This window comes from Humulus lupulus, chromosome 2, assembly GCF_963169125.1.
Source record: "Humulus lupulus chromosome 2, drHumLupu1.1, whole genome shotgun sequence".
In the NCBI taxonomy this organism is placed as follows: Eukaryota; Viridiplantae; Streptophyta; class Magnoliopsida; order Rosales; family Cannabaceae; genus Humulus; species Humulus lupulus.
Genome location: NC_084794.1, coordinates 214,483,707 through 214,492,878, shown reverse-complemented (window position 1 = coordinate 214,492,878; position 9,172 = coordinate 214,483,707). Strand labels below are relative to the sequence as shown.

General features: G+C 36.6%; 2 long non-coding RNA genes across 2 annotated transcripts; one reads left to right on the top strand and one right to left on the bottom strand.

Annotated features, from left to right (window-relative positions):
- Nucleotides 1-332: 332 nt before the first annotated feature.
- On the top strand, nt 333-1,242 carry LOC133816521 (uncharacterized). Its single transcript, XR_009885301.1, has 3 exons — nt 333-370; nt 509-575; nt 687-1,242. It is a non-coding gene; the product is annotated as an uncharacterized LOC133816521 (long non-coding RNA).
- Nucleotides 1,243-3,247: 2,005 nt separating this feature from the next.
- LOC133816520 (uncharacterized) lies at nt 3,248-4,960 on the bottom strand. Its single transcript, XR_009885300.1, has 4 exons — nt 4,814-4,960; nt 4,550-4,603; nt 3,985-4,458; nt 3,248-3,314 (listed from the first exon to the last, which is right to left on the bottom strand). It is a non-coding gene; the product is annotated as an uncharacterized LOC133816520 (long non-coding RNA).
- Nucleotides 4,961-9,172: the final 4,212 nt, after the last annotated feature.

Below are 9,172 nucleotides of genomic sequence, written 5' to 3'. Positions count from 1 at the left end.
TATCCAACATGATCACCAACTTAGTTGTCCTGTTCTAACCAACAAAAAGCAAAATTTGGATAAGTCTATGTAATGGTAAATACAAAATTGTATCAACCAAAATATACTATATGATTTTATTTTTAAAATTACTTTATTTTGAGTTCAGAAATGAATTTAAGTTGTTTATTTAGTCTTATTGCTAAACTTGAGATAATTCTGGCATTTCCAATCCTCATCTCAAAGAAATATTATATATATTTATATTTATATATATATATATATATATATTTGATATAAATATATATTTATATTTGGAAGTATAAAATCTCTCAGCAGAGCTAATTTCCCAAATGGGTTCATTTTTGGAACTGCTTCTTCAGCTTACCAGGTACACTTCTGTTATTTTTTCTCTGTATTTTCATTTAGGAAACATATTGCAATTGGAGTATGAGATATACATATATATATGTATATATATAAAGAGTATTGTCAGTTCAAGAATTTGATATCTATTTCAATATGGTAGTTTGAGGGAGCTTCTGATGAGGGAAATAAAGGAGTTAGTATATGGGATACATTTACAAAACAACCAGGTGAGAACTTCAAAAAAATTGTTCGATAACTTTTAAGTAATGCATAATTTCTTTTCTAAGCATTAGATGAAGATATAGTGGTTGATGTTTGTTACTTGTATGGTATTATAGGGAGAATTTTAGACTTCAGTAATGCAAACACAGCTGTTGATCAATATCATAGATTTGAGGTATGATATTTTTTTTTTAAAAGAATTATAAGAGTTTTAATGTCACAAGCATAAGCTGATTATTCCATTTTCTTTCCTTATTTTTTTTTAGTTTTCTTTTTGGGTAGCATTTTCCTTTTTCAATTTAAAATTTATAAAAAAGTCAATTGTTGCGTGGGAAAGGAGTTTCAGTAATAAAATAACATGAAATTTGATTAATTCTTTGTCTGTTCGAGAGTGACTGATGGGAGCTAATTTGTAATTTCTACATGGGCCAAAATATTTCAAGGGCCAAGAGAATCTCACGAATAAGAAAATTTAATTTCATAACACTATTGGACCTAGTAGTTACTGCTTTATGGATAATAAAGCTTCAAATCCTCATACTTTAGAAGATTTATTTGCACTGTTTGATGTTTTTGGCTTGTCACCTACTCATGAACTCGTGAATATTGGTTATTACATTATATCTTATGAAGCATATTACATTAAATCTTTCATGTTTTTAGGATTAAGAGTTTTATCTTTGTATTATTAGGATAGTTTCAGAGTTAAGATTGTGTAAAGACCTAACAATAACATTGTAAGACTTGTTTCAAGAATAATCAGACTTATTCGGATTCTCTCTCTAACTTGTCTCTTTCTCTCACTTGTGCTCTAACTAATTATATACATGTGTCTTAATATAATTAATTAAAAGTAAATTTAAATTATTTAAAATTTAAAAAAAACTAAAATTAAACCATAACAATTGCAATAAATTGAAACTGTGTGATGGTTAGTTATAGATATATAGTTAGTGTTGACATGAACTGTGAATATACATTTGTTTTGGATGGATCCACTAGATATTTTGAATCAAATTTTGAGGTTCAAATGCTGTATATTTATTTATTTTTTATTTTGTAGTAATCATAATTTGTAGGTACGTATGAATAGCATTCAATCATTGAGAAAGAAGAATCAAAGGGTCAAAAATGGAAAATGATCCAACCAAAATGATTGAAGCTAGACTGTTATCTTATGTTCTTCTGGACCACTTGAAAACATATTATCAAACGAATAAGATCCACTCTTATGGAATTATCAATCTGTCTGTACTAGACTACATTGGTTTTTTAAAACTATATATAGTTACCATAGCGTTATTAAGTACCGTTATGACTTAAAATAATTAAGTAAAAGGAACATGTTAATTTCTTTAGTTCTTTTCTTTACTTTCCATAAAAAAAAAAAAAAGGAACATGTTAACTTCTTTAGTTCTTTTCTTTATTTTCAATGTATGCATTTGTTTTTCATATGCTAGAACTACTTTTTTTGGTATTCTACAAGACTTGCACTTAATATATAAATTTTAAACAGGAAAATATCCAGAGAATTTTCTCATAAATAGTACTTTTGTTAATGGGATGTTACTCTTTCTTTTGTATTTGGTTTTTGATGTATATATTCAAACTAAAAAAATTTATGTACTGGCCTTGCACTAAAAAATGTTTTACATTTTATTACCCAAGTTTTTGAATTGCAAGAAGCTATTTCTATAATTATTCTAATATATTTCCCCACATGGGTTTCGATTCTACTTTAAAATTTCTATGGTTTTTGAAGTTTATTAGATATACATCAAATAACTAACAGAAAATCAGAAAACATTCCAGCCATATTTATTAACCAACCATCAATCATGATCAATTTAAAATATTCAATCAACACACAAGTTTTCTTCCTTATCTCGCCGCAGCACACAAATTTCTCAGAACCTACTTCACTAATACACACAAGTTCTCAACCTTCCGTTATCACCGCAGCACACAATAATAATAATCTCAGAACCTACTTCACTATGGATGAATATCTAAGATATTCAAACTCCTCTAACATTTGCAAAGTATTTTAACAAAAATAAAAGAAAACATACCTCTTGCAAACTGTTGCAAATAAAGTTCCCTCCAATTTGAAATCCAATGAAGCCACTAAAATGAAAGCAAAATTACATACCAATTAATAAACTATCAACATCATTCGACCTTTAATTAGGAGTCATCATTAAAAAAAATTACATAATGAATACCTTGAAAGTAACTTAGTAATGCATACTGTCAATACTAATAGTTCGAACCCAATGTGGACACACCTTTAACATAACGATACTAATTCTAAAAATAGAACCGACTAAACAAAATTAACTTTTCAAATTGTGTTCCATATCAAGACACTGTACCTTGTCTACATACCAGAACATCTATGTGCAACTGCATTTGTATAAATTTTAATCGAGCAGCTATACAAGGCAAGACAAGTCATTCAAAGGTACCTCTTCTCCAATAATTGTAATGTTTGGATGAGTTTGCAAAGCACATGCAAGTGTTATGTGTGAAGCTGCACGCCCCATGAGCCGCACAGCTGTAGTTGACAATTAAATTTTGTTAAGCATAGTAGAGTGCAAATCAAAAGATAAGATGGGTTAAAATGTAATCTAAAAGCTAAATCACTACATGTTCCATGACTTTCAACCAGCATATTTACAGTGATAATATTTTCCAGTTGATCTGGCATCTATCATGACATTTCCAATCATTTCTGCATATATCTGGATAAAATGAAGTGCATCACATTATTATTAGTTTCCTTCAGTGTATTTGTTAGTTGCATATCATAGAAAGTGTCACGCTATTCATGCCAAGGAAAATCAGGCAGAACCAGACTTAGGCTAATCAAGTCAATATTATATACATGATCCAATGAAGTATTTTTTTTTTTAATTTCTCAGGAAATAAACCTGTTAGAATAATAACTTTAACACCTAATTAGTTTTTTAAGCAGGACAAGGTACATTGAATAATATACTTTATTTCATCAAACACAGCATCACCAAACTTTCTTGCTAGTTATAGTTGATGGCCCACACAACAATTAACCAACTGATCTGCAAACAATTTTCTATGAGAAGTTCCTTCTCTTAACATGTAAAGGTTGATGCTTAAAGTAAATTCATAAGTTCATGACCATAATTAATTAGCAAGTAAATAAGATGATTCTAGGAATATAAATATAACCCAGTGGCAGTGAAAAAAAAAATGCTTCAACAAAAAAAATTATCATCAGGTACATGGATAAAATTTTCAAGCTAGTGGGGTTCAAGTTCGTATCTGCTAAAAAATAAAGATTTCTGCTCCAAAATTTCCCACACGATATATGGAAAGGACCACAAAGAAATTTAAGGGTTCAAGTAATAAAAAATTTCTTTTAGTTGCAACCACCTTGCAAGCAGTATCAAACCCAAAACTTATTGGGACTTCTTTGCATTTCAAGTCACCATCAATGGTTTTTGGACACCCAATCACCTGAGTTTTCAAATTCTTTCCCCCGGTTGAACAAAAGAAAAAAAAACCAAACTGTGTTAAACAAACCAACGAAACAGTGTTAAAGGCAAGACTCCTGTAACCCTGTCGAACTGTTAGATAAAGAATCCCTAAATTCTATTTGGATGGGTCCCATACACTGATACAAGCACCTAAAAAATAGATGGATCCATGGATTACATGAATGACATATGAAGACAAATACAGGCAACAGTTCCATCTGCCAAGCAAGATTTTTCTAGAAAGAAAAAAATTAGTTATATACCTGAAATTCTCAGCAAGGAGGCAGGCATTTCTGTTCGAGTCATCCCCACCAATAACAAGAAGTCCATCCAAATCAAGCTTCGCGGCAGTATCTGCAGCTTGTTGAAACTAAAAGGAAAATCCATTTAAACAATTTATTATGAACTTAATGTGTCAATAAAACTTAACATGAAACTGTGAAGAAAGAAAAAAAAGTCACCTGCTCTGGAGTTTCAATCTTATCTCTTCCACTACATATCATATCAAAACCACCCTGATAAAAGAAAACTTTCTCCAATCAAATACAATATCTTGGTTAAAATGCCAGCAGCCGCATGTATGAATTTTGTATAAATCACTAGAATAGAATGGATGCGCTATATCTTCTGAGCAAATTAGAACACTCAGAAGCAGCTATCTTTACACATGATCATGGACCTCCACTGCATAAATGACAAAACCAAACCATAGTCCAAACTCTCACCTAGTTTCTGTACGGGTAAATATATTCTGGTGTAAGTTCCACATACTTGCCCTTCATGATTCCAGCTGGACCTCCCCTGAAACCGTACAATACGCTGCCTTTAGCACGCTCCTGCAAGTAATCTACCAGGAAGCACATAATGAATGAACTCAACCATACTGGACACTATTAACTGCAAGAAAACGAATTATGATAACAAAAAATTCTCACCAAAAATTCCATAAATGACATTGTGCCCTCCAGGTGCCTGGCCTCCCGACAAAATGACACCAATTTTCAACTTTTTCTACGAATCGTTAGTCTGAATCGCTTGGCACCACCAAGGCAGATGGCTGGCCGAAAGTTGACTTCGTGAGGCAAAGATGAGTTGAGAAGACTTCGTGAGGTGGAGAGAAGAGACGAGAGAGAGACTTCGTGAGGTGGAGAGGGCGGAGAGACGAGACGAGAGTAAGACTTTGTGAGGCGGAGAGGGCGGAGAGACGAGACAAGAGTGAGAGATGGAGGCTAAGAGAAATCTTTCGGGTAACTTAGATTTAGGGAATTTGGCAGATGAGACTAAAAAAAAAAATTCATTTTGGCGCCTGAGTTTTATTCATATGGCGCCAAAATATGTCTTCCGTGTGTTTTTAATCCCACACCAATAATAGCACTTCTAAATATATGCTATTCTTTAATGTAATATATACTAAATATTGTTGTAGTGTTGGTGGAGTTCTTAAGAAGGAACCAGGATGTCTTTGCCTGGTCGCATAAAGACATGGTCAGGATAGATCCTACAATCATCAGCCATGTCCTGAACATTGACAAAAGCTTTCCACCAGTGCAACAAAAAAGAAGGCTGCTCGACAAAGACAGATCAAAGGCCTTGAAAGAGGAAGTCGAGAAGCTGAAGGAGAAGGAGAATGGGTTCATCAGGGTGGTGTTTTATCCATCATGGATCTCTAATCCCATAGTCGTGCCCAAGTCGAATGGCAAGTGGCGTATGTGCATGGATTTTACAAACCTCAATAAATTCTGCCCCAAAGACTGTTTCCCACTCCCGAGGATCGACCAGCTGGTTGATGCCACTGCAGGACACAAGATCCTCTCATTCATGGATGCATACTATGGGTATAATCAAATCAGTATGCATCCCCCTGATGAGGATCACACTAGCTTTCGAATTGATACAGGGCTCTACTGTTACAAAGTGATGCCCTTTGGTTTGAAAAACGCTGGTGCGACTTACCAGAGACTCGTCAACCACAAGTTTAAGGAGCTGATCGGTGCAAACATGGAGGTTTACGTCGACGACATGCTGGTTAAGTCAAAGAAAGTAGAAGGGCATGTAAGGGATTTGCAGGAATGCTTCAACACCTTGAATAAATATAGGATGAAGCTAAATCCTCTTAAATGCTCCTTCGGAGTTGGATCAGGGAAGTTCTTGGGATTCATAGTTAACTCAAGAGGAATTGAAGCTAATCTCGAGAAGATAAAAGCCCTAATCGAGATGAAGTCTCCAGTGAAGATTAAGGATGTCCAAAGCCTGACTGGGAGAATTGCTGCTCTAAGTAGATTTATTTCAAAATTAACAGACAAGTGCGTCCCATTTTCAATCTACTCAGAGGCAATAAGAAATTTGAATGGACAGATGAGTGCGAACAGGCCTTTCAAGCACTGAAAATTCATATGGCGCAGCCACCCATCCTGTCAAAGCCGGTCGATAAAGAGACTTTGTTCATCTACCTGGCAATCACGGATTACGCTGCTAGTGTTGTTCTGGTAAGAGAAGAAGGTGTGCAGAAGGTTGTCTATTACGTAAGCAAAAGGCTGATCGGAGCTAAATTGAGATATCCCCCCATCGAAAGGTTAGCCTACTGCTTAGTATTGGCCTCTAGGAAGCTGCGACCAGCCTCTTCGGCAAGTCCTGCAGAAGCCAGAGGCTGCCGAAAGATTACTAAAGTGGGCAGTCGAGCTTGGGCAATTTGACATATCTTACCTGCCGCGAGCAGTGATAAAAGGACAAGCCTTAGCTGACTTCATTGCCGAGTTCACATAGCCCGCGGGTGGCGAGAAGATTGAGGAGCCCAGCGAGCCTGAATGTCAAACCCAAGCACCCTCGTGGAAATTGTTCACAGACGGTTCATCTAACGAATCTCACGTAGGAGCAGGAATGATATTGATAACGCCAGAAGGGCATCAATTTCACTATGCAATAAGATTTGACTTCACTGCTTCTAACAATGAGGCTGAATATGAAGCATTGCTCGCTGGACTACGATTAGCCAAGGATATGAACATAAAAGCGCTTGACGTCTATAGTGATTCTCAACTGGTAGTGAATCAAATCTTGGGAGAGTATCAGACGCGAGGATTAAAGATGGTTGCCTATCTGAACAAAGCAAAGGATCTGTTAGCCCAGTTCGACAAATACACTCTCCAGCAAGTACCTTGCGATCAGAATTCCAACGCAGACACTTTGGCAAAGTTGGCAAGTGCAAAGGACGCTGACACTCTGAACATAGTGCCAGTCGAGCAACTATCCATGCCCAGCATCCAAGCAGTAGAAACCACTCTGGTCATCCAGATGACGGATACATGGATGGCGCCATATGTAGAGTATCTATCAAGTGGCGTGCTACCAGCGGACAGAAACAAAGTTAGGACCCTTCAGCGGCAAGCTGCTAGGTATATCCTGGTCGATGGAATCCTGTACTGAAGGGGATACTCACTGCCACTTCTCAGATGTATTACAAAGGAGAAAGCCAAAGAGTTAATGAAAGAGGTACAGGAAGGTTTTTGTGGGGACCACGCTGGGGGGCAAAGCCTGTCAAAAAAGATCCTAAGGTAGGGATATTTCTGGCCAACCATGAATGAAGACTCAATGGAGTTCGTGCGAAGATGTGACAAGTGTCAGAGATTTTCTAAAATCCCACGAGCAGCTCCCAACGAGTTAAATCTGATGCAGAGCCCATGGCCTTTCATAGTTTGGTGAATAGATCTAATCGGATCTTTGCCTACAGGAAAGTGTGGTGTAAAGTATGCACTGGTTGTCGTCGACTACTTCACCAAATGGGCTGAAGTTGAGCCACTCGCGACCATAACGACGAAGAAAGTGCTTGACTTCGTAGTCAAAAAAATCATCTGTTGCTATGGATTACCAAAGAAGATAGTCTCAGATAACGGCACCCAGTTCGACAGTAATCTATTCACGGACTTCTGCAAACATCACGATATTATCAAAAGCTTTTCTTTAGTCGATCATCCCCAGGCGAATGGGCAAGTCGAAGCAGTTAACAAAACGCTGAAGGATACTCTGAAGACAAGACTTGAAGAAGCTAAGGGAGCATGGCCAGAACAGTTGCCTGAAGTCCTTTGGTCATACAGGACGTCCCACTGAACAGCAACAGGTCATACTCCATTTTCCTTAGCATACGGGTATGAAGCCATGTTGCCTGTTGAGTTGGATCCACCCTCGCACCGCAGATTAACATACGACCAGGACTCTAACAGCGAGCTACTGATGGAATCCTTGGACTCGATTGCTGAAAGGCATGAACAAGCCCAGCTCTGAGTAGCTGCATACCAGCAGAAGGTCGCCCAGTATTTCAACTCTAAAGTGCGAGAAAGAAAATTCAATGTTGGAGACCTTGTGCTCCGAAGAGTTTTCCTTAACACCCGCAACCAGGCTGCTGGAGTACTCGGGCCAAATTGGGAAGGGCCTTACCAGATTGATGAAGTCCTTCACCCAGGCACATATAAACTTGCACGCTTAAATGGAGATCTCGTTCCTCGATATTGGAATGGAGAACACCTGCGCAAGTATTATCAATGAATAATTCTTCTTAAAGAATTGGCTTGTATAAATTTTACTTTTTACAAGTTTCGTGTAAGATCTTATTGATCACTCGTAAAGACATGTTTAGTCCATTTACTACGAGAATAAAAGGGACTGTGCTCAGCCAGTCATTTCTTGCCAACTATTGTATTTATTACAAGTATTTGCTCATTACGTGTGTTGTTTTGCTGTATTATAATTCTAATCATATTGCTACGAGCAGTAATGTTCAAGCAGGTTCTAGTCAAGGCAAGTGACCAAGGACCTAAAGCTCCCCGGTCACTTGGGGGGCATACCAGGTACAAGTAAGCAAAGCATACCGTTAAAAGGTTTGTAAACACATGAGCAAAATAAGTGAAAGCATGCTAGGGCATTTAGAGTATTTTTCAAAATTTTGATATTTTTTTAAATCAAACCAAAGTGATATGCTAAGTTCGGTCATGCGAACAGTTAGATGTTATAATAATATGCAAATATATTATAATATCAAAGCGATTCCTTTTACACTGTAAGCAGTAACTGCTTTGATGTAATTGTTCAAA